Source organism: Pongo pygmaeus, chromosome 10 (assembly GCF_028885625.2).
Source record: "Pongo pygmaeus isolate AG05252 chromosome 10, NHGRI_mPonPyg2-v2.0_pri, whole genome shotgun sequence".
Taxonomy (NCBI): Eukaryota; Metazoa; Chordata; class Mammalia; order Primates; family Hominidae; genus Pongo; species Pongo pygmaeus.
The window spans coordinates 103,003,578-103,028,082 of NC_072383.2; the positions used below are offsets into that span (position 1 = coordinate 103,003,578).

Genomic DNA, 24,505 nt, shown 5'->3' on the forward strand with positions numbered 1-24,505 from the left:
AAAACTTACCCAAGAAATTTGGAACACCCTTGGAAATATTTTTTGGAATTGCTGCTCCAGGACAGCGGGCCTCAGAGGTTCATGTGCTTAGAAATCACCTGAGTCTCACTCAAAATGCAGCCGTGGGGCCTGGGACTCTATTTAACAGACGCATCCTGAGGCGATTCTGCTGCAGGGGGTTCCCCGACCTTGCTTTGAGAAACACATCTCTGGAAGACTGACTCTTCTAAAAAATCGGGAACACGAAGGCACGACAGTAAATGATTCCAGCGGAGAATATACAGGGGCACCTCCAGAGACTTTATATTTGATCTTAGAAAGTACACAGTGGGCAAGAAGAGTGGTATGCAACCCCATGTCAGGAGGGCCACAGCTGCAGGGAGCAGGGCTCGGAGGAGCTGCAGGTCTTAAGAAGGATCCACGGCCTTTGGGAACCTCGCTGTTTCTGGCCTTCTGCTCACCGCAGAGGGTGAACTGGCCATCTGACACCCAGCCCCAACTTCAGGGTTGTTCAGTGTCAGTGCAGTTGTGACAACGGCAGAAACAATCGGTTTAGACTTTCTCTGCAGAAGGTAGACTGACTCGGGCACCTGTCTATGTTCCCTGACATTGCCAGGCTTAGGAGTTGGTCGTGGAGAGCCTTGAATTCAAGCCCAAAGCAACTTTAACATTCATAACCACAACACATCTGTAATCAGTGGGGCTTATCATGAGTGCTTGAGCTGCAAATGGAAACGGTGGAAACCGAACAGACCTCCTACCACAAGACTTCCTGCTGACCCACCTCCCTCCTCCCTTCAGGGCCCCTTGGGTTGTAATTACTGATGCACCATTGTTAGGCGGCAGGGTGATCTAAGGTGAATTGGGCCTTTGCACGGCCTGCTTGGTTAAAAGCTGGAGCATAAGTCATCGCACCATTCTGTGTGCGTGTGTGTGTGGGCATGTGTGTATGTGTGTGCCTGTGTGTGTGTGCCCATCTTCGTCTTCCTTCCCCTCCCAGCCTTCCCTGCCTGGGCTTTGGGGCTGCCTGCGCTGTGAATTTCACTTTGCTGGGTTACTTCCAGTGCATGCTGCTAGTCATTCTTGCTTGACCTTTAAATTTTTCTCTTTAGGGAAAATATGATCATTAGTCTGTGTTCTCCAGCAGATGTATACCAGTCGCGAGCAGTCTTCCTGCTTCACTTCACATCCACGGGGAAAAAGTGTTTTAAAGTCAGTGTGATTTTTTTTTTCAATGACACAGAAATGAATATTAGACGAGAGGGCCACTCTGTTGAATGGCTGTTTGGATAGGAATCGGGGAATGCAGCGGGGTGCTCTCAGCTTTCAGAAATGATGACTTCAGCTGTTTGGGGGTCTGACTTCTTGCCTGTTGGTGACACAGTGTGGCTGGACTGTGGGGTTCACCAGCCAGAACTTAATCCTGGGCTTCACAGCCCATGCATGCATGAGAGAGTTTGACAGATGTGGGCTGCGTTTTCTGGTACGTCTGGATGATGAGATTGTCTAGAAGGGTGTGTTTCTGGAACTTTCCAGTCAGGCTTCACCATGGTGAGTATTTAATGACCACACACGAAAGCCTCATTGCCAGGGCCGCTCCCTGGGACAAACCGAATCATGGAATGATGGAATTTCAGAGTTGGAAACAGCCCCTGAGCCAACTGGAGGGGAAAAGAACTTCCCTGAGAGTAGGAAGACCCAAATTCGGGGCTCCTGCCCTACTCCCATTGCAGCTGAACATGATTTCTGAGGGAAGAGCATGTTTAAAACAAATGGGGGGCATACTAGGCTTCTACCCTTTGTTACACAAATACATAATAGTCCAATTGAGCAATCCAACAGCGCAAGGCTTTTATAAAGAGGCATATCCAGATAGAGTTAGGAATATACCAAAGCAAAGCATATTTCCGGTATGAGATATTTTAAAGTCCTGTCTTGGTTTTTGGTGAATCCTTTGGTTGATACAGTAGACTTTATAAATGAAGAACACAGGCTTGCCAGATTATAGTTTCTGTCTGCCTAAAAATAGCCTTCTTTCCATCCCGTGACTGTCAAGAATTCTTCCTTGTAATAACCCCGTTATCAACATTACTAGACTCACAATAATGACTGTCTCTTCTTGAGTGCCTGATACGTTCTATGCCAGGTGCTTTAGAAACAATATCTTGGTTTTTCTTTTTTTGTTTTGTTTTTCTTGAGACAGGGTCTCACTGTCTTCCAGGCGGGAGTGCAGTGGCATGATCATAGCTCACTCCAGCCTTAACTTCTTGGGCTTAAGCGATCCTCCCATCTCAGCCTCCCAAGTAGCTGGGACTACAGGCACATGCCACCACACCTGCTTAATTTTTAAACTTTTTGTAGAGACAAGGTCTCACTATGTTGCCCAGGCTGGTCTTGAATTCCTGAGCTCAAGCGATGCTCCCGCCTCAACCTCCCAAAGTGTTAGTATTACAGGCATGAGACACTGCTCCTGGCATTGTCTTGTTTAATACAACTTTAGAGATGTTTTCATTGTCCTTATTTTACCGATGAGGAAGTTGGGCTTGGAGAGGTAAAGATATTTATCCGAGCTCACCAGCTGAACTTAGAGTGCTGGCTCCTTTAAGAATCCTGTAAAAATGCATACAAAACGGTATGTACGTATTTTTTTTTTTTTTTAAACAAAATGGAGCTTTCTGGGTGAACATAGAGTTGTGTATCATTTAATTATTTGTATTCTCTTGCATGTCTCCTTGCGTGGTTAAAATACTGGTACATTTTTCTTTTTTTTTCTCTATTTTTTTTTCACAAGGAGATACCACTTCGTACATCTATTAGAAGATTTATTTTTATTTTTATTTTTTGAGACAGAGTCTTACTGTGTTTTCCAGGCTGGAGTGCAGTGACACAATCATAGCTCACTGCAGCCTCGAACTCCTGGGCTCAAGCAATCCCCCTGCCTTAGCCTCCCAAGTAGCTGGGACTATTGGTGCATGCCACCACGCCTGCTTTAAAATCCTGGCAAATTTTTCAAAAACAAACATTAGAACTAATTTTTTTATTTGGATGATTTTTTTTTTCTTTTTAATTAAGCTAGCCTGTCAGGGGCCCAGGGCTTCTGAGAATTGGCTTTGCACATGGGAACCATGTTCAAAGGAAGGAGAAAGACGTTGCTGCCCAAGATGGCAGGTGCAGGTGGAGGTGCTGTGGAGGGTGAGGATGTGCTCCACCTGCAAAGCTCCTTGGGGAGCCTGAGAGTAGAGAGGTCTGTGTGTGTGTATGCGTGTGTGTGTGTATGTGTATGCGCGGGTGTATGTGTGCGTGTGTATCTGTGTGTATGTATGTATGTGTATGCGTGTGTATGTATATGCATGTGTATGCATGTGTATGAGTGTCTGTGTGTATCTGTGTGTATGTGTGCATGTATGTATGTGTGTATGCATATGTGTGTATGTGTTTATGTGTATGCATGTGTATGTATGCATACATGTGTGTATGTGTATGCGTGTGTGTGTATGCGTGTGTGTTTATGTGTGTATGTGTATGTGTGCGTGTATGTGTATGCAAGTTTGTGTGTGTATGCATATGTGTGTATGCGTGTATGTGTGTATGCGTGTGTGTATGTGTATCCGTGTGTGTATGTGTATGTGTGTATATGCATGTATGTGTGTATGCATGTGTATGAGTATATGTGTGTATCTGTGTGTATCTCTGTGTGTATGTGTGTGTATGCGTGTGTGTATGTGCGTGTGTGTGTATGTGTGTGTATGCGTGTATGTATGTGTGCGTGTATGTGCGTGTGTGTGTGTATGTGTGTGTGTGTCTCTATACACATACCAAGCCTGTTTGGTTGTTCACCGTTGTGTTAGTTTGCTAGGGCTGCTATAACAAAGTACTGCAAACTGGGTGGCTCGCAGTTCTGGAGGCTGGAAGTCCAAGATCAAGATGTTGGTAGGTTGGTTCCTCGTGAGGCCTCTCTTCTTGGCTTGATGGCCACCTTCTCACTGTGTCCTCACATCCTCACATGGTCTTTTTCCTCTGTGCGCCTCCCTGGTGTCTCTTTCTGTGTCCTAATTTCTTCTTCTTCCTCTTTTTTTTTTCTTGAGATGGAGTTTTGCTCTTGTTGCCCAGGCTGGAGTGCAATGGCATGATCTTGGCTCACTGCAACCTCCGCCTCCCAAGTTCAAGCGATTCTCCGGCCTCAGCCTCCCAAGTGGCTGGGATTACATGCGTCCGCCACCATGCCCAGCTAATTTTTGTATTTTTAGTAGAGACGGGGTTTCACCGTGTTGGCCGTGCTAGTCTCGGACTCCTGACCTCAGGTGATCTGCCTGCCTGGGCCTCCCCAAGTGCTGGGATTACAGGTGTGAGCCACTGCGCCCAGCCCTAATTTCTTCTTCTTACAAGGACACCAGTCAGATTGGATTAGGGTCCATCTACCGTTTTGACTTAATTACCTCTTTAAAGGCCCTGTTTCCAAATATAGTAACATTTTAAGGTCCTTGGGGGGGTAGGAATACCCTATCTTTTTTTTTTTTTTTGAGATGGAGTCTCACTCTATCGCCAGGCTGGAGTGCAGTGGCACAATCTCAGCTCACTGCAACCTCCCCCTCCTGGGTTCAAGCGATTCTCTGGCCTCAGCCTCCCAAGTAGCTGGGACTACAGGTGCGCACCACCACGCCCAGCTAATTTTTGTATTTTTAGTAGAGAGTTGGCCAGGATGGTCTCAATCTCTTGACCTCGTGATCCACCCACCTCGGCCTCCCAAAGTGCTGGGATTATAGGCATGAGCCAGTGCGCCCGGCTGGAATACCCTATCCTTGAACATGAATTTGGGGGAGGGGAGGACACAATTCAATCTATAACAACCATCACTGGCTGATTTTGGCAGAGGCCTGTGGCCTCCAGTATTTTGAGGGAGCTGAGGGCCATTGATCTCTCCATATATTCTCAAGATCATGGGACTAGTAGGATGAAAGCAAGCCTCAGACCAGATTCTACCTCAGATACATTTTTCAGCAAGCAGGCACACAAACATTCATGCAGCTTCTACTTGGAGCCTGATGAAGTTCAGATTGTTTGTCCTCTGAGGCTCTCTTTGCATGGAAATTTCTCCCATGACAGATGAGAAAGTTCTGGGGCAGCATTCAGCTTTCTAGTTGGATTAGGCAACAGAATCCTTTGAAAATGTCTGTGCACAGACCAGGTGGCTCTCTGGGCCAGTGTACTCTGAAGATGTGTGTCCTGGCCTAGCTGGTTGAGGAAAAGCAGGGCAAGACTAGCCAAATCACACATCTTGAACAGCCCTCATTTGTTATACTAACTTTCCCACCCTCTGGTGTGTATAGGAGATAAAGATGGCAGACGTGCTCTTAGGCTGCCAATGGAAGTGGGCTCTGATACGGTCTTTCAAATATGAATCACCCCTGGCATGTGTGTTTCCTGTTTAAGGTTCTCAGGTATTACCCAACTGCGCCAATATTAAAATGGACACATACTGTGTCACGCAGTTGGTGCCGAAGTGTTTTAAGGGAAGTTGTAGGCAATATGAGTTTATCAGAAAACTTCACCATGTCAGCATTTTGCCCTGAGCTTACACCATTCCCAGATCAAGGTACAAGCACAATGATTTCCTTTCTTGAAAAGTTCAACAAAAGCAAGAGAGAGATTGGAGTTGATGCTGCATTTTTATTCCGTGTTAAGTCTTGAACCTGCTTTTGCTGAACATTGGTCAGAGGAATTTGAGAAGTGGAAAGTGGGCTTTTTTCACCCTTTGAAAAGGGAGGATGGATTCTTCACCAGAACTGACATTTAAAAAAAAGTCAGCGTGGCACGTTTTAGTATGTGTGGCAGATCTAAAGAGACAACATTTCGATCTCAGGAGTGTTTATTCTTGAACCATTTTCAGAACTCTAAGATTTGAGAAATAATAAAATATTGACCATCCTTCAAAGAGAAAAACACAGGGCGATCTTTGGCATAGCCTGTCATTTTGCTCACATTTCACTTCTCTCTCTCCAACTTCAGAGCCCCTGCTGTGGAACAGGTGCTGTGCTGGGTGGCAGGGGAGGTCTCGGGCTTTTTTTGATCTTCGTCTTAACATCTAGCCTACTGGAGAAAGTGTATTTAATCATCCACTCATCTGTTAACAATTATCTCTGAGGGCCTGTCACATTCAGAGAAGATTCTAGGTTCTCTGCAAGTATCCTCTCACTGTGTACATACTAAATCAACATCCTGCTGGATTTCCCCCAGACATCTCCCTTCATCACCATTGGAGAGTATCCTCTAATTGCCAGCCCAATTCACCATACTCATCTCATTTGATCTGGAGTTTTCTGAGAGTGACCGGGGGTGGGATGGACAGGAGAATTTAGCAAGAGTGTATAAGTAAAATCTATATAATAAAAGTTATCTCCCTGTGCCCCCCATGATCTATTCTTTATGTAGCAGTCTGAATGAGATTTTCAGAAACAAGAATCACTTTACCTTAGTTTCTTCTTCTTCTTCTTCTTTTTTTTTTAGTATTATTGGGATCTGGCTCTGTTGCCCAGGCTGGAGTGCAGTGGTATGATCTTGGCTCACAGCAGCCTTGAACTCCCAGGCTCAAGTGATCCTCCTGCCTCTGCTTCCTTAGTAGCTAGGACTACAGGTTTGTGCCACCACATCTGGCTAATTGAAAAAAGAAAATTTTTTTCAATAGAGACAGTGTCTTGCTATGTTCCCAGGCTGGTCTCAAACTCCTGGCCTCAAGTGATCCTCCTGTCTCCTCCTCCCAAAGTGTTGGAATTACGGCATGAGCTACCATACTCGGCCAGTACCCTTCTTAAAACACTCCAGCATTTCCCATTGCACTTGGGTTGAAATTCCCACCACTCACTGGGGCCCACAAGACTCTTCAAGACTGAATCCTTGCTCAACATTGTGACCTGCCCTCTACCACCTGCAGCCTCACTTGCTGTGCTCCAGCCATGTGGATCCTCCTCCTGTCTCTAAAACTGCCTCAGGTCATTTGCACCTGCTGTTCTTCCCAAAGGCTGTGTGATTTCCATCAGTCAGTCTTAGCTCATATATTATCTCCTTGGAAACACCTCTTCTGACCAACCAATCCAAAGAATCTCCTCTTATCATGTCACTCTGTTTTATTTATTTATTTATTTATTTATTTATTCATTTATTTGTTTATTTATTTAGAGATGGAGTCTCGCTCTGTCACCCAGGCTGGAGTGCAGTGGCGCAATCTCTGCTCACTGCAAGCTCCACCTCCCAGCTTCATGCCGTTCTCCTGCCTCAGCCTCCCAAGTAGCTGGGACTATGGGCACCCACCACCACACCCAGCTAATTTTTTGTATTTTTAGTAGAGATGGGGTTTCACCGTGTTAGCCAGGATGGTCTCGATCTCCTGACCTCGTGATCTGCCCGCCTCCATCTCCCAAAGTGTTTTATTTATTTTAAAGGCATGTATCACTCTCTGAAAATTAGCTTCTTTCTTCTTTTTCCTTGTTATCATCCATTTCCCTCAACCAGAATAGAAGTTCCTGAGGCCAGAACTTTTGTCTTTGGGCCCTTCACTATGTGTCTCTGGCACATACCCCAGTGCCTGCCTGCTCTAAAGTAAAATCTTAGTAAATATTATTGTTGACTAAATGAATGAATAAATCCCTTTTAATGCCCTTTGGAAGTTGCAAGTAAAGAATGGGATCCCTTTTTAAGATTACGCTTTTGGCTATTGATCTGTGTGTCTGGAACAAGATACAGTTTGAAGATACTACCATGGGACATGACATCAGTTGAGCTGATTAAGGTTTTAGTAATAAGAATCCAGGATGTGTCCGGGTGTGGTGGCTCATGCCTGTGATCCTAGCATTTTGGGAGACTGAGGCGGGCAGATCACGAGGTCAGCAGTTTGAGACCAGCCTGACCAACATGGTGAAACCCTGCCTCTACTAAAAAATACAAAAATTAGCTGGTATGGTGGCAGGCACCTGTAATCCCAGCTACTCAGGAGGCTGAGGCAGGAGAATTGCTTGATCCCGGGAGGTGGAGGTTGCAGTGAGCCGAGATCACGCCACTGCACTCCAGCCTGGGCGACAGAGCAAGACTCAGTCTCAAAAAAAAAAAAAAAAAAAAAGAAAAGAATCCAGGATGTAACTGAGGAAAATGAAGTGGAAATTAAGTGCCCACTTACCTATAACTGTGTTTCCTGCTCTCAGTTAGGTCAGATGTTTTTGACCAAAAAAAGATCGGAAAGCGAAATAAAATTAATGGAAATGGTGTACGATGGCTCAGTGGTTTGCAAGCAATGCAGATGGCCTCAGCCATTCACATTCAGGCAGGAGCCGCTGATCCTAGTGTTTACCTTGGAGCTGGTATCCAGTAATGTGGCAAGATGTTTATTGCTTTCTCATCAGATGATGGATGTGGAAGAGAATGTTTTTGCCCTGGAACCAGGTAGGCCTTGGGCTACTTAATTTGCTCTTTAATAGACATAGGTGTTCTTGAAGCACACCTGTCATTCCCTTAACAGAGCACCTATGAGGTGCCAGGTGCTGGGGGTTCGTTGGTGAATAAAGTACACTTTCTGGCTTCTAATCCAGTGGCTTTGGACGTGTCCTGGTGAGAGGGGTGGAAATAGTGTATGCGAATATGTGTCAAATGCCTCAGAAGTGGGAAATGGAGGGAGAGTTTGAAGGCCTGAAGGCGTTCCATCAAAGCTTCCTTCCTTGCTGTCCCTACCCTTCCCTCAACTCTGGATCAGGCGAATGCCCAAAGTGACTCACCCTAGTAGGCATGGAAAGAAAAGAGAGACTTGGATGTAGAAAGACACATTACGGTTTATGGAGGGCCGTCCCTTCGGATGCATTTCATCAGTGGGCGTGATGCTCCCTGTGGTATCACATGTGCAGCAACAAGGAGTTCAGTTTTGTTTTTTGAGACTGGGTCTCGCTCTGTCACCCAGGCTGAAGTGCAGTGGCACCATCTTGGCTCACTGCAGCCTCCATCTCTTGGGCTCAAGTGATCTTCCCACCCCAGCCTCCCAAGTAGCTGGGACTAAACACGCACACCACCATGCCCGGGTAATCCTTTAAGATCTCACTGTATTGTCCAGGCTGGTCTTGAATTTCTGGGCTCAAGCAAGCCTTCTGCCTTGGCCTCCCAAAGTGTTGGGATTACAGTGTGAGCCACCATGCCTGGCCTAACAAGACGTCCGTATGTGAAGCCACATTCCTGGCCCATCCACAGGCACGAGGACTTGGGACTACAGGCTGGGTGACAAAATTGAGCTGATTTCCCCAAATCTCCAAGGAGATCCCCTCTGAAGAGATGCCGTGCAGATGAGAGACAGAGCCTGCACCACGAAGCAAAGGCAGGAACTTGTCAGCTTGTGAGCTGACCCCTCTGGCCTTGGCCTCTTAGTGTCTATAGTCCGTCACTGCCTTAAAGCCACCACATTACATGTCACTGTTCTTCAACACTGCTCTTATTTGAATGTCTCAGTGATAACATCTCAGAAATGAAAAACAGGGTCTCCACTTCTGAGGATGTGACAAGTGAGTTGGAGGCAGTTTCCCAGGGGAAGGATTTTTGTCTCAAAGCATTAAAATAGAATCTGTTCTAAGTCAGAATATTCCTTTTAAAGTTAACTTCACAAAACTTCTCCGATCTTGATCCTCTTGCTAGCAGCTGACTGCCGAGGATGGGTTCCAGCGCTTCTCAGAACAATGTCGTAGGCGTATGAGCTCTGTAAGTCACCACGAATTCAGAATAACTGTGGGGTGGGGTAGGGGCTCACTGATTGACTTGGAGGCATCTAGAGTTCATTTTGTAAAACACTTAAACAATTCAGGGTGTTTTGTTTTGTGGGTACATTTTTAAAAATAATTCCAAAAATGTAAAATTGTGGTTAAAAAAGCACAATGTAAACTTTACCATTTTAATCCTTTTTAAGAGTACAGGTCAGCAGTGGTAAGTATATTCATACTGTTGTGCAACAGATCTCCAGAACTTTTTTGTTTTGCAAAACTGAAATGCTGTACCCATTAAGCAAACAACAACTCCCAATTTTCCCGGACCCCCTGAGCTTCCAGTAACCACCGTTCTACTTTCTGTTTCTATGAGTTTGATAACTTGAGACACTTCAGATGCGTGGAGTCATACAGTATTTCTGTTTTTGGGACTGGCTTATTTTGCTTAGCTTAATGTCCTCAGAGTTCATCCATGTTGTAGCATGTGACAGGATTCCTTTTTAAGGCTGAATGATTCATTGTATGTGTACACCACATTTTGTTTATCTGTTCATCAGTTGATGGGCATCTGGGTTGTTCCTGTGTCTTGGCTGTTGTGGATACTGCTGCTGTGAACATAGGTGTGTAAATATCTCTTTGGAATCCTGCTTTCAATTCTTTTGAAAGAATTGAAAGAAGTGGGATTGCCAGGTTTATGGTAATTCTATTTTAAATTTTTTGAGGGCCCATCACACTCTTTTCCATAGTGGTCGTGCCATTTTATATTCCTACCAACAGTACACAAGGGTTCCAGTTTCCCCACATCCTTGCCAACACTTGTTACTTTCTGATTTTATTTTTTTTGATAGTCACAGTCCTAATAGGTGTAAAGTAATATCTTATTATGGTTAAACAGTGTAGTTTTATTATTTATACTTCATGTAACCAATACATAAATTAGTACTAATAAAAATTGATAACTACTATTTATTGAGTGCTTATTAAGTGTTCTAAGCATCTTTCATGACTTAATTCTCATTACATCTCTATGAGGAAGAGGTTCCATTTTTACCCATTTTATAGATGAGGAAATTGAGGCTTGGAGAATGTAAGGAACTCATACAAGATCACACAACGAATTGAAGCCTATGCCTGGATTTGAACCCAACCATCTGGCTACTAGGGTGTTCTCTGGCTCTCTTTTCCTAATTGACTATGCTCTTTAAAATTCACATCTTCAGCTGACCCATATCAAGAAAGTTATAGAAGATAATGACATCCTGACTCCTGAATGGAGTTCCTTGAAGTGCCCAGGAGTGAAGACTTGGAATAAGGCCCATGCCTCAGTCATCACTGATGCCTTGGATAGCAGACTTAAGCGAGGGCTTTAGAAATAGTGGCCTAGTCTCCTAAGCCCTGGGCTTGTAAAATACTCTGTACTTTTTTGGTTTGAATTCCCTTGTTAAGTAAATAACAGAAAATGTGAGGAGAGAGGCACAACATTTTTTTCTTGACACCATTCCACTTTGAGTTTGGTTTCTTATTCCAAATCTCTGTGTGTGTGTGTGTGTGTGTGTGGCGGGGGGGAGGGAGGTGTGTTGATGAGTTATTGTTGCATTAGAAGGTTCACTAGAGCCACCAGATTTTCTGGAAAGCCATACATGTGCTATAATGCCTGTCAAATGAAAAATCAATGTGACACAGTTGGTTTAATTTTTGTTAATCTTCATCATATTTAATTTTGTTTTTTGACTAGACCTAATAATGGGCCAGAGGCCTTTAGGCACTGTTGAAGTGACTGCTGGCCACAATTCCCCATATCAGCTGTAATGTTTGTGTTGGATTATTATATTAACAAATGCTTCAAATTACATTAGAAAAAAATCCGTTATGTTATTTTAAGTTGGGGGACCAATTCCACACTCACATCTGGTAATCCTATCAGTAAATAATGGCACAGGGCCATTCTAACAGGGCCAATTAAGTCTGCAGGGCCTCTCTTCACTCTTTGATATGTTTTGTGAACATTTTTCTTATTTTGGTGCTATGAAATGAAGTCTCTGTGAAGAGCTCAAGTCATAGACTAATCCTCAAAACTTTTTTTTTTTTTAAACAAGACAAAGAAAATATGAGATGTTGTTTCCTGCAACAAAATCATAGAGAGTTTGTAGGATGTTTTATGTATGGTGTGTTTTGAGGATCGTGGAACTGAGAAGTCCACAAGAATTTGCCATCCAGAAAAACTTTCCACTGGAGGTGGGGAAGAGGGGCCTGCTTGACTCCCTCATGGGCTCAGGCCTACCTCTGCAGTTATGATTGTGGATAATTTAGCCCCTCTTGCAACAGTGTGGTACTTGCTACTCTCACCTCTGACTTGTGGATGAGAATACCTGCCTCCTGGGACCTCTCCTGGATATCAAGCCCCTGGTATCTGTCATAAGACTTTCACTTAACAGGTGCTATACCTCAAAGGACAGATATTGTCATTTTTGTTTGCTGCAGGCTTAATTTTGTTCCCCTAAAGTTCGTATGTTGAAGACCTAACCCCCAGTACCTCAAAATGTCACTACATGTGGATATGGGGTCTTTAGAGAGACAAACAAATGATTATGAGATCATTAGGATGGGCCCTAATCCAACCTGCCTGGTATTCTTGTAAGAAGAGAAAATTTGGATGCACGGAGGCACCAGGGTTGTGCATGCACAGAGGAAAGTCCTCATGTGAGGACACGGCAAGAAGGTGACCGTCTGCAGGCTGAAGAGAGAGGCCCCGGGAGAAACCAACCCTGCTGACACCTTGATCCTAGACTTCCAGCCTCCAGAACTGTGAGAACATAAAATTCTGTTGTGAAAGCCACCTACTCTGTGGTATTTTGTTATGGCAGCCCAGGCAAATCAATACATGATTAAACTCCTCTGATGCTTAAGTACCTCATGTATTAAAAAAAAAATGTTTACATCCTGTTTTCTCTACACTGTTTCCTTGGTGGTTTCTTCTTAAGTTGTTTTCTGGGGTTTTCCATGAGGAACCAAAGTCTCTTGGTCTCTGCTAACCTTCTTACCGTATGTCTACATCTGTCTTCTTTCTCCCCACCTTGCTGAGAACCCGGGTCTGTGATAGTGGGTGGCGTGGACTGGAGAGAGGGGACTGGATGGTAACAGTGTGATCAGCCTGCTGTTTCTTCACAAGCCAATTACATGCAGACAGGTGCATATGGGGCAAGTGCTCAGGGTCCCGCTTCACCCTGCATGTGCTGAGTATCTTCCTGCCCCCTCTTTTCTTTTTTTCTTTGAGAGAGAGTCTCACTCTGTTATCACCCAGGCTGGAATGTAATGGTGAGATCTTGGCTCACTGCAACCTCCGCCTCCCAGTTCAAGCGATTCTCGTGCCTCAGCCTCCCGAGTAGCTGTGATTATAGGCATGTACCACCACACTTGGCTAACTTTTTGTATTTTTAGTAGAGATGGGGTTTTGCTATGTTGGCCAGGTTGGTTTTGAACTCCTGAACTCAAGTGATCCACCCACCTCAGCCTCCTAAAGTGCTGTGAGCTGGGATTGCAGGCATGAGCCACTGCACCAGGCCCTGTCCCCTCTCTTGTTCTGTCCTACAGCTCCAGGGCTGTTAGGCTCCACCTGTCATCTTAATAACAATTGCCATCTCTGGCACTCTTCTCCCTCCTGGGCTGGGGGTGGGGCAAATGTAAGCTTCTCCACTTCCCCAAGCATATGGGTCCATTTTATTTTAAAGGCTTTATTGCCAATCATGACTGGGGAATAGTCAGATAGGATGGGAAGTGACTAGATTTTAGGGGAATTTTAAACTATCAGTGGGGCTTAACCTCAAACCAGTAAAAAGCCAGGAGAACAAAGGGATGTGTATAGGAAGGCTGGGGATGGTGTTAGCGCCTCATGACTGGGATAATCTACTGTGGAGTTCACAGGAGGGCCAGGCCTTCAAAGATGTTTTTATTGAAAACGTCCCTATAGGACCTTTTTCACTGAGAGTTTCACATCTGGGTTATCCGACTTGTTGGGAAAGGGTCTTGGTTATTTGTGCAACTCTTAATGATTTCCAAGAGAGCCTGCTCAAGCGGATGTGGGGTGGATTCAGTTCAAAGACCTGGAACACTTGAATTAGCCGTTGATTTTAATCATCTTTTGCAGCCGATAGCATTAAGGGTTTCTTTTATGAACCTTTAATACGATACTTTTTAGGTAGTGGGAGAGAGGAGTTGTTTTTGTTTTATATGCTTTTCCAGAAGAAGAAGAAAGGTGATTCAACTTTGAATTTCCTTTGATCTTTTCTTGATCTTCTTAACCCCTTTTCAGAATGGCTACCACTCTCCCTCTCCAGAACTTTCAGTGGCTCACTATTGCCAGTCCTCATTCTTTTTTCCTCCCATGGCTGGTTTAATTTAAATCTCCCTATCTGGAATTTGATTTCTTTGCAGCAGGGACCATGATTCTTGTTTTTCAGTTCACGTGGATCCCAAAGAATAGAGTAACACTCAGCAAATACTTCTTTTTATGGGAGAGGGTGTTAGATTTTTAAAATCCTTTTCTCATAGGCTGTTAGATTTGATTTACTGCTTCATACCTGGGCTTTCTGTTGAGGCCAAGGGGTAGGAGTGTCTTTGGGACTGCATCAGAGTCCGGGTGAGGCCTGTGACCAGCCAGTGGGGCCCCAGAAGCTGAGTTAGAACTGCTTGTACTTCCTGGTCCCCTGCCTTCATGGAGTGGAAAGGGATGAATTAGGGACTCCAAGTCCAGGTACCTGGGCTGTTCTCCAGCCCACCCTAAGCCTGGAGCAGCAATTGGTGATTGGGCCATTAACTTTATGTAGTTCTGGGGCCAGACTGTGCATCCTATAACCTTGGCCTCAGCAAGAAAACATTAAAGGGGAGACCTGGAGAAAATGTGCTTTGATAAATAAATACAAATTCATCCTGGTGGGTCATGAGTAGAAAGAAGTCATTATTACATAAATCAAATAGCCACTTAAGTCTGGACAGCAGGTAGCTCAATGCTAGAAGAGTTCACACCAAAAAAAGAAGGAAAAAAGTCAGGAAGGGAAATGATCAAAAATAGGGGTGGGTTTTCTGGGCCTGGGGCTGCCTCCGGTCCTCAGTGCCACCTTCCCTCATTCTGCCCCACTGTTCTCTTGCTGTTCTCCTTCTGCCCCCTGTGGCCATGGGACTGCCCCCACAGGTTCTGGGGACATTTTCTGAGCCCCCTGCACCTGGTACAGCCAGCCCAGAGCTCAGTGGGGGAAGTGCTCCATCAGTATTTTTTTGATGGTGATAAATAAGATTCATACAGCTTTGCAGTGTTTGATTGTGGACTTTTAATCTGGCACCCCAGGTGACCCTTAAGCTCCTTCTATTTTTCCCTGTAGCTGTCTTTTGAGATTCATTTGCCGGGCCTTGTTAATGGTTTGTTTTTTCCCTTTTGATTTATTAGATTAGAAGCTCAGTTCTTGGCCTCCCCCTTCCTGGGAGAAGTTCTTGCTTCATCTCCATAAAACGTTGCTGTTGGGCTTTTTCCTGTTTTATTACTTTGCATTAATACCTGGCAGCTTATATCTGAGCTCTCATTTTATTTTCGTAACGGATAATATTGCCTCTCCTCTGGCAGCCTTGGTGCTTGCGAAGGGTTTGGTGGCCCTTGTTTTTTACATTGGGAGGTAAGAATTTAGATTTATTAGTCCCAACTTAGCGATGAGTGGCACAGAGAATTTTAGATGATTTGTTTTAAGCCATGTAGCTAATTAAGGGACAGAATGAACCAAGGATACTAGAAATGAACAAGCAAGGAAGAAAGCAAATGAACTTCTGACTTCTTCTGCCCTTGGTGTTTTACCAACACAAGATTTATTTGTTTTTTAGTTTGGTATTTCTCTGGGAAATGGGCAGAAAGACATGAGCTAAGAGAGGAACAAATAGGCAAGGGATTTATGAACACAGTGCTCTGATGATGATGACGTTGGGTCTCTTGAAGCTACATATATACTTTTCCCCACAAAATCTATCTTAGAAGAGGGGTTGCAAATCCCTTGCAAGGGAGGGTTATATTTGGATGCCAAAGTGGTCAGTTTTTGACCTGGGTTTGGTGTGGGGTGTGTCCACAGAGCTTTAGCTTTCAGTGCATCTGATTCTGTGAAAGAAATAAAAACAGAGTAGTGGAAATGAACTATTGCGGTAGGTTGGCAAGTAAGTCTGGTGACATTAGGGAATAAACTGGGAGGAAGTTCCCCAGGCTCTGGTCTCTGTAGGATGGGTGGGAGGGCAGGTCTGATCTCTGCCCTTGTTGTGAGGAGGTTGGATGGAGCCCTTTAATTCCATCCCTACCTCAGCTAGCTCAGCATTTACAGCAAACAGCACCTGCTGTTCAGGACACTTTATTATGCCTTCGAAGTCCTTCAGGATCTTGAGGATCCAAGGGTCTCTAAGTTTTTCTGCCTTATAAAAAAGTGGAGGAGCTTTTCAGAGCATTCTAGAATAAGAGATGAGACTGGAGTCTGGGAATGGAGTAGAAAGATGCTCAAGGAAGGACTCCCCTTCCTTGTTTCCACAGCTGGGCCACAAGCCCAGGTCTCTTTTGCTTTTGACTGTACAACCTGCTGCCTGGGAGTTCCTGGGAGGGACAGGTTTTAGAGTGTGTCCTTGATGGACACATAGTAGAGCCCTGGGGTCCAGGAAGTAACAAGAGGGCACCTCCCAGTCCCTGAAAGCAAACACCTTAATTTTGCTAGGTAATTTTGGGGAGGCACCAAACCTGAAGGTTCAGGATCTGAAGTCCTTTTTCTCCCTCTTAGGAAATGTGGCCTAGCATTTGGTGGTCATGTTCAAATCCTGGCCCAGTCACTTACTAGATTTCTAACCTTGGGCAAATCGCTTAGCTCACAGATGCTCATTTGACCTGCAAAGTGGGCCCAAGCTGACACTCTGAGCACCCTCCTTGGCATTTGTGATTATTAAATTCCATAATGCAGGTAAAGTGCTCAGCCGAGAGCCTGGCCTGGTATTTATAGTCAGCGTGGAGAAAATGAACTCATGAGTTATGGTCTGCAAACGGTGAGCTCCTTCAGGTCCACCCACCAGATGCTGTGTGAAGGAGTCAGCCTCTCTCTAGCCAGGCAGGGAGGCTAAGAGCCTTTGCAGAAAGAAAGTCATTGGCAAATCAGAAGTGCCATCCAGTAAACCCTGGCTTCAGTCACTGTGGAAATTGTTAATCAGACACATGGCCCTTGCCGATTTTAGGGTAAGGCACAGCTGTGAGCAAACAGCTCACCTCTTTCTCCTTCCCTAGCAGCACATGAGTGGACTCCTAGCTCACCACACGTGTGACCTCAACCATTGTTTCCTTATTTCTTCTTTTTACTTTTTTTTTTTTCTAGGACAGTGTCTTACTTTGTCACCTAGGCTGGAGTGCAGTGGCATGATCATAGCTCACTGCAGCTTGAACTGCTGGGCTCAAGGGATCCTCCTGTCTCAACGTCCTGAGTAGCTGGGGCTACAGGCCTGCACCACCATGCCTGGCTAATTTTTAACTTTTTTTGTAAAGACCTGGGGTGTGGCGGGGCAGTGGTCTCACTATGTTGCCAAGGCTGGTCTTGAACTCCTGGCTTTAAGCGATTCTCCTGCCTCGGCCACCCAAAGTGCTGGGATTATAGATGTGAGCTATTGTGCCCAGATTCTTATTTCTTCTAAATGCTTGGCTTTTAGAACAGTCTAGGAAAATAATAATTGGCCAGATGTCTCAGTTAATAAAGATGTACATTTTTCTGCGTACCCATTGGTTGCTGTGGGGGAAAAAGTCATCTCCTCAGATTGCTAGTAATTTAATTGGAAGGAAATCAGTGGATTTGTGAGTGATAATTTATCTCCAGTCCCTCTGCGATTAGTCTCTTAACTTTTAGCCCTACTCCCCGCATCTGAGAAACAAGGTGATCCGGATGGAGAGAGCACCAGGTGTTAAATTGGGTAGCTGATCTACGTTCCAAGGAGCTCATGGTGCAATTCAGACTGTCAAGTGCAAAGTGAGTTAAGAGAGACACCAGCTGGGGCATCATCAGGAAAGAGTTCATGAAAGAATTGTAACAATGGAAAGTTATAAATCTTCAGTTAGAATCCAAACACTCCCGAGGCCCAGAACCCAGGAGAGGAGAATTCAGAGGCAGGCCGTTCTACTGAGTCAGCAAGAAAAGTGCCATATCAGCGCCCCTCAAATCTGCACATGCCTAGGAATCGCCTGGCGTTCTGGTTAAAGTGCAGATCTGGATTCAGTAGATGTGGGGCAGAGCTGGGATTTGGCCTTTCTAACAAGCTCACAGGTGATGCTGATGCTGCTGGCCTGAGGCCACACTTTGTGTAGCAAAGTGTTATGTAATAGTTAGGTTAGACAGTAATGTATAGATGCAGGTAATGTGATTAAAGGTGCTCATTACAAGAGAGAAGGAACTGTTGGTAGATGGGAGGAATATGCCCATCCAGACATCGTCAGGGTGGTGTGTGACATTGCCTGTCTGTATTCTAACCCCAGATTTGCCACTGCCTGGCTGTATGACCTCGGACAAGTCATTAACAGGTAATGTGATTAAAGGTGTTAGTTACAAGAGAGAAGGAACTGTTGTTAGATGGGAGGAATATGCCCATTCAGACATTGCTAGGGTGGTGTGTGGCATTGCATGTCTGCATTCTAACCCCAAATCTGCATTCTAACCCCACACTGCCTGGCTATGTGGCCTCGGACAAATCATTAACACTATCAGAGCCTCACTGCACACCTGCACATTGGGGCTGGCAATTAATACCCACCTTCTACACCTTCTAAAGTGTGTGCATCTTTAGGAATAAAAGAGCAAATCCATGTAAATGCTTAGAACAGCTCCTGGCACACCTCAAGTAGCCAACAATAAGAGTCTTTCCATTCTCTCACTTGGGAACTCCTCTTCTTACTGGGACTTGACCAGTGAGACCATCCGTGCCTGGGCCCTGTGTCTCGTGTCCCCTAGAGGCCCTGCAGGACTGGAAAGCTGACTTCTGCTCTCCTGATTATGATGGTGCTTCCTGATCTTCCTGAGAGTTCTGGCCACCACCTGTGGGACATCAGCACGGGACACAGTTAGGACCCACTTTCTCTGTGGCCAGGGATTGCTTCAGGAACTGACCAGCGGAAGCCACGGAAGAGCTGTGAATGAATGCATGAGGACTTATGGGGAGAAAAAGAAAATTTTGTGTGGAGAGGAAAAAAAAGTCATCAGGCAGATTCCTGATTAAAAACGGTAAAATGCTTTTGGGCTCAACCTTATATTTGTGGGCTCAGTAAGCTGGTGAAATGAGATGTAAAATGCCTCAAAAGTTGGATGCACCCAGTCAATGTTAGCTTTTCTTTCTGGCTCTGCAGAGAACATTCCACTGAGTTTGCTCCGTCAAGGTAATCATTCTCACTCTCTAGGTCTTACCTGGGTGTACCCCACACCCCCAGGGCAGCATCCATGTCATCAGCGCCTTGCTTTGGGGAGAGTTGGTGGCTGGGAGGAAGGGCTCCTCTGGGCCCACTTCAGTGCCTCCCGTAGTTTTGCAGCTGCAGAAAAGTCCCATTTCTCCCTGACTGCTCACAGCTGAAGCAGCCCTGCCTTGCCCAGCTTGGTCGAGCTGTGTTAATGTAATTAGCTCACTGGCTTCTCACTGAGGTGGACTCAGGCACAGTGGCATGTGTGTTAAGAAAACGAGATGCCAGACTCCTGACTCTGGCACTGCTGAGTCCCGTTTCTTCGATGTCACCTCAGTGGCAGCAGGTGGGCAGCCCGTGCTGGGCTAAATGGCTGCCCTGGGAGTCTGAGGACTCTCTAGGGTCTGGTGACTTCAAAGTCAGCTGTAAGTGACACATCTGGGTAGGGAAGAGGCCTGGGGCACAGGAGGTCAAATCCTACAATTTAGGGTCCCTGGGAGTGTTCTCGTCTAGTGATTCCTAAAAGCCTGTTCATGACCTAGGTACATTTGGATCTTTTGAGGATCTTGTTTAAAAAGCGGGGGCTGAGTGTGGTGGGTGGTGTGCGCCTGTAGTCCCATCTACTAGGGAGGCTGGGGTGGGAGGATCCCTTGAGCCCAGGAGTTGGAGACCAGCCTGGGCAACATAGTGAGACACCCATCCCCCTATCTTGAAAAATAAGCAAAGTCTGGGGCCCCACTTGGAGGTTCTGATTTAGTTTGGGTGGTTGGAGTAGGTGGGGAACCTTAATCAATATTTTTAAAATGACTCCCAGGTGTTCCTCATAGGCAGCAAGGTTTGGGGAAGCCATGCCAGAGTCCAGCCTTGCACTGGTGCTGAATGCGGAGGTGCAAGTCTGTGATTCTGTCACCAGAGCATGTCAGTGACAGACCTGTAGCCAAACCCAGACCTTGGAACTCAGAGGCTCTTGTTTTGGCTTACAGACACCTATTAGACTGGCTTCTGTAATTTTTGCCCACAAACCCCAGATTTATGCCAGAAATTCAGCCTGGCAGAACAGCGCTGTTATAGACACCAGCAGTTCTATTCTACCTGGGGGCTATTTCACTTTCCCAGGGGACGTTTAGCAATGCTGGAGACATTTTTGGTCATTATGACTTGTAAAGGGGTGAGAGTTGCTGCTGGCATCTAGTGGGTAGAAGCCAGGGATACTGCATGGGACAGCACCCCCCACACCCCCCCAGCAGAGAGCTGCCCTGCACATGATGTCAGTAGTTCAGAGGCTAAGCAACCCTGTTCTGGATGAACATTTCTCAGACTTAACTGCACTCACTGGGTCCTGGTTTAATAGGTCTGGGGTGTGGCCTGAGAGTCTGTATTTCTGAAAAGCTCCTGGGTGACATTGATGCTGCCGGTCTGGGGACCACACTATGCATAGCAAGTATGTTCAGAGCAATTGATTTCAGAGTGACTCAGAAGTGGGTTGGAGTCACAGCTGTACCATTAACTAGCTGCTTGATCTTGGACAAGTTACTTTAACCTCTGTCACCTTAAGTTTATTCATCTGCAAAATGGAGATCATATCACTTAGGGCCAAATTAGATAGTATGTGTAAAGAGCTTAATACAGGTTATTGGCCTTGGCAAGCATTCAGCAAATGTAGCTGTTCCTTTCACTCCATTATTATTTGCTTAGCAGTTCAGCTTTAATGGTCCATTGTTTCATTATTTACCTATTTTGTGTCTCATGCTTTGCTATAAAAAAATAAGATGAGGTGGGAGGTGATTGAAAGCATTATCTCTGTTTTGGTGAGTTATAAAGATTACTAGCATTGTTTTTCCTCCTAAGTCACCCCACCTTCTGTCACGGGGTGGGAAGTGAGGCTGGAATAGGACTTAAAATCAACTCCAAGAGAAACATTTTGAGAACTGGGGGCATCACCAAGTCATTCTTCAAATTCTGGAAACATGGTAGTTATTCTCCACTCAACAAAAGTGACTGTGGAAGGAATGTCCCAAAAATCAGGTGTCTGATTCGTGCGTTTCCATTCACCATGGTTTTAGGGATCATAGAGAAGGATGACAAGCGAATGCAGATATCCAATTTCATCAGCGTCCTGAAATACTCAAGTCACCTATTGCAGGAGTATTTCAGAACGAGTTTTGAGTATGGGATTGAGCTTTGTTCAAAGTCCAACATTGCCACGTATTAGCTGTGTGACCTAGGGGTTATATAACATCACAAAGCCTCAGTTTCCTCATATCTAAAATGGGAGCAAAATAGTATCTGCTTCTAGAGTTGAAGTGAGGCGGAGGTGAGATGATACATGTAAATTACTTGATGACTTGACCAGGGTGGACGGTCCTGCACATTAGAAAGGCCATTTGCAAATGTTGGAGTGGGACAATCACTTGGAAACTTATTCAGAGGTCCCCCTCAGATAGTTGATTCATTAGGGCCAGGATGAGGCTTGGAATCAAACAGGCACCCTCAGGGATTCTAGCTGTGCTGTGCCACTTTGAGAAACCTAGTCCAGGTGCTAAATTTACAGTGATCACCTTTGGGATTCTGGTGTCTGACAAAGATGGAAACTTCGCAGGAAATGTTCCCCAGGCGGGAGGGCTAAGAGGACACAGTAACTCTTGAGAGTTGCTCCGACAGACCTTTTATCTTGGCAAGGGCTTGGCTTTCTTTGCCAAGCCGTCATTTGTTACTTGGCTAGAGGAGGGACCACAGGGCGGGGAGAGGGGACATATTCAGCTGGCTGTCAGAACAGTCAACCTCTAAATGGGATAACCTCCGAGCCAGGCGTAAGCAATCTGGAAACAAAGAGGGGAGGTGATGGAAGGTGGGAGCAGAGGCAGGTGCTGGAGACATTGCTGCAGACTTCCTGGAAGGGGCTGCCAAGCTGGGAAGATTCAGAGGGGAAGAGCGCAGCTGGGGAGAGAGCCCCTGCTGGCTCCAGATGCTGGCCCCAGAAGGCATCTTTGGAGAGAAGGGTCTGAGCTGTGACGGTTCAGTGCAGGGACAGGTGGGGTAAGCTCAGGTGTGCCAGGCTCCCTCTGCGTGTTGCAGAGCTCCCGGGGAGGGCAAGGACGCGAAGTGTGAGCAGATGGTCTCTGTCGCTGCCAACCTAAATCAATGACTGCAGAGGGCGAATGCTGCCAATTAGCAGGATATCCAGAGCCCCTTCTCCCAGCCCAGCAGCCCCACCTGGGAGCCAGGCAGCATGCTTTGCCTCCTGCTGAGACAGATCCTGCTTTTGCTGCTTCCTTGAGAGAAGTTTTAACACATGAAAATGGCTAAGGGCAAAGGCTTTGGCACCACTGCCTGCTTTCAGATTGCCGCTTTTGCTAGCCGTGTCATCTTGATCCTGTTTCTTCCCTTCTCTGGGCCTTGGTTTCCCCATTTGTAAAATGGTAATGGTGGCAATAGTACTCATCAGTTTTTGCCACCACAATGCTGCCCAGCAAACTATGTCAGTAGCACACAGTAGTAAGTGTTTGTTGTTCACACATCTGGGCTGGCCAGAGGGCTTTGCTGGTCTTGGCTGGCCTTGCTCATGTGTCTGGATGGCTTTGGCTGAGGGGAATGACTGAGATGATTTGTCTCAGCTTCCTGTATCTCTCTCATCCTCCTCTAGTGGTGTAGCCCAGGCAAATTCTCATGGATCTGGCAAAGGTACAAGAGCCAGTGAGCCACTCATGTAACTGCTTTTAAGTTCTTTTCTCACCCGCTCCCCACCATGTTTGCTGCCATCCCATTGGCCACAGCAAGTCACATGGCCGAGCCCAGCATCAAGGCTCCTGGCAGACTGCACTTCCCAGGATGGCACTGCAGAGTCACAGCGCCAAGGTGTATGGAATTGGGGTGTTTTTTGCAATCTACCATGAGTACTAACCTCACAGTTTCTTATGCAAGCAAACCCTCACCCACTTACCAGTCTTAGGACAGAGGATCCTCACTGGTCTCCTTGCCCTTAAGCCACACACCCAGATTAGGAATTCTTTTCTCCTCTGACTTCTTGTAGTTCCCTCCATATACTGTTCTATTTCCCCCGTCCATGACACCTTTGTACTGCTGTTCCTTCTGCCTGTAATGCCTGCCCCTTGGCTTACCCATCTGATCAACTCAGCTCTGGGGTCAGACTGTTTGGGTTTAAAGCTGGTTCATGTCATTTATTTAAAGCTTCATGACCCTGGCAAGTTTCTCACCCTCTCTGGGCTTCAGCTGCTTCCTCTGTAAAGTAAGTATCGTAACCTTCTTCCTTCTCTGCCAGGGTTGTCGTGTGGATTAAATAAGAGTTGTAAAGCACGTATCCGTGACTGCAAAAAACAAAAAGGAAATGCTCAATAGAGGTTTGCTTTTGTAAAGCAGAGTTTACATTTTGCCCTGTTGCTGTTGGAGCAAGGGTGTGCATCACATCCAATAACTGGGAAAAACAAAGCAAAATAAACCATTTTAACCTTGAGATGTGTCAGAAATAACAGGGTCACTCTGTCTCATTCTGGTCCCCTGAATAAAGGAAATCTTGACCATTTTCCATAAGCCTGGATTATCCAGCCATCAGCTTTATCCTTAACTTGGCAGTGATGATATGATTGCTTCTTGTGGTTATGATCATATATGAGAAACGTGGCAGCAGCAGAGGTAATTATCTCTTGTGATTATTTATGTGGTGTGACAGTCTTTCTTATAGCTGGTCCCCCTGAACCTCTTTGCAAGTAAGATTTTTTCTTTCTTAAATGCTTTTCTCTTCCTTCTACGTGTTGCTGCTACTGTTACTCCTGCTGTTTCTACCACTACCACAACTACCACCACTGCCACACCACCACCACCACCATCACTACCATCACTACCACCATCATCACCACCATCACTCCAGCTCAACCAGAATGACTATAATCCTTCACAGCCCTGCCAGGTCATCTTACCTATGATGACTTTCTTAACCAGCTTCCCCCAAACAAGTAGTAACATTTTCCCCATCCAAATCCATCTTGAATTCCCATGTGTTGTGGGAGGGATCCCGTGGGAGGTAATTGAACCATGGGGGCAGGTCTTTCCTGTGCTGTTCTTGTGATAGTGAATAAGTCTCATGAGATCTGATGGTTCTATAAGGGGGAGTTTCCCTGCCCAATCTCTCTCTTTGCCTGCTGCCATCCATGTAAGATGTGACTTGCTCCTCTTTGCTTTCCACCATGATTGTGAGGTTTCCCCAGCCATGTGGAACTATAAGCTGAGGAAATCTCTTTCTTTTGTAAATTGCCCAGTCTCGGGTATGTCTTTATCAGCAGTGTGAAAAGGGACTAACACAGCATTCTATTATTTTGTATCTTGTACCTGC

At 45.6% G+C, this 24,505-nt stretch overlaps 1 protein-coding gene across 2 annotated transcripts in view; it reads left to right on the forward strand.

The window, feature by feature from the left end:
* The window catches only part of CHST11 (carbohydrate sulfotransferase 11), a 306,072-nt gene that overhangs the window by 28,018 nt on the left and 253,549 nt on the right, over window positions 1-24,505 (forward strand). The window lies entirely within an intron of this gene.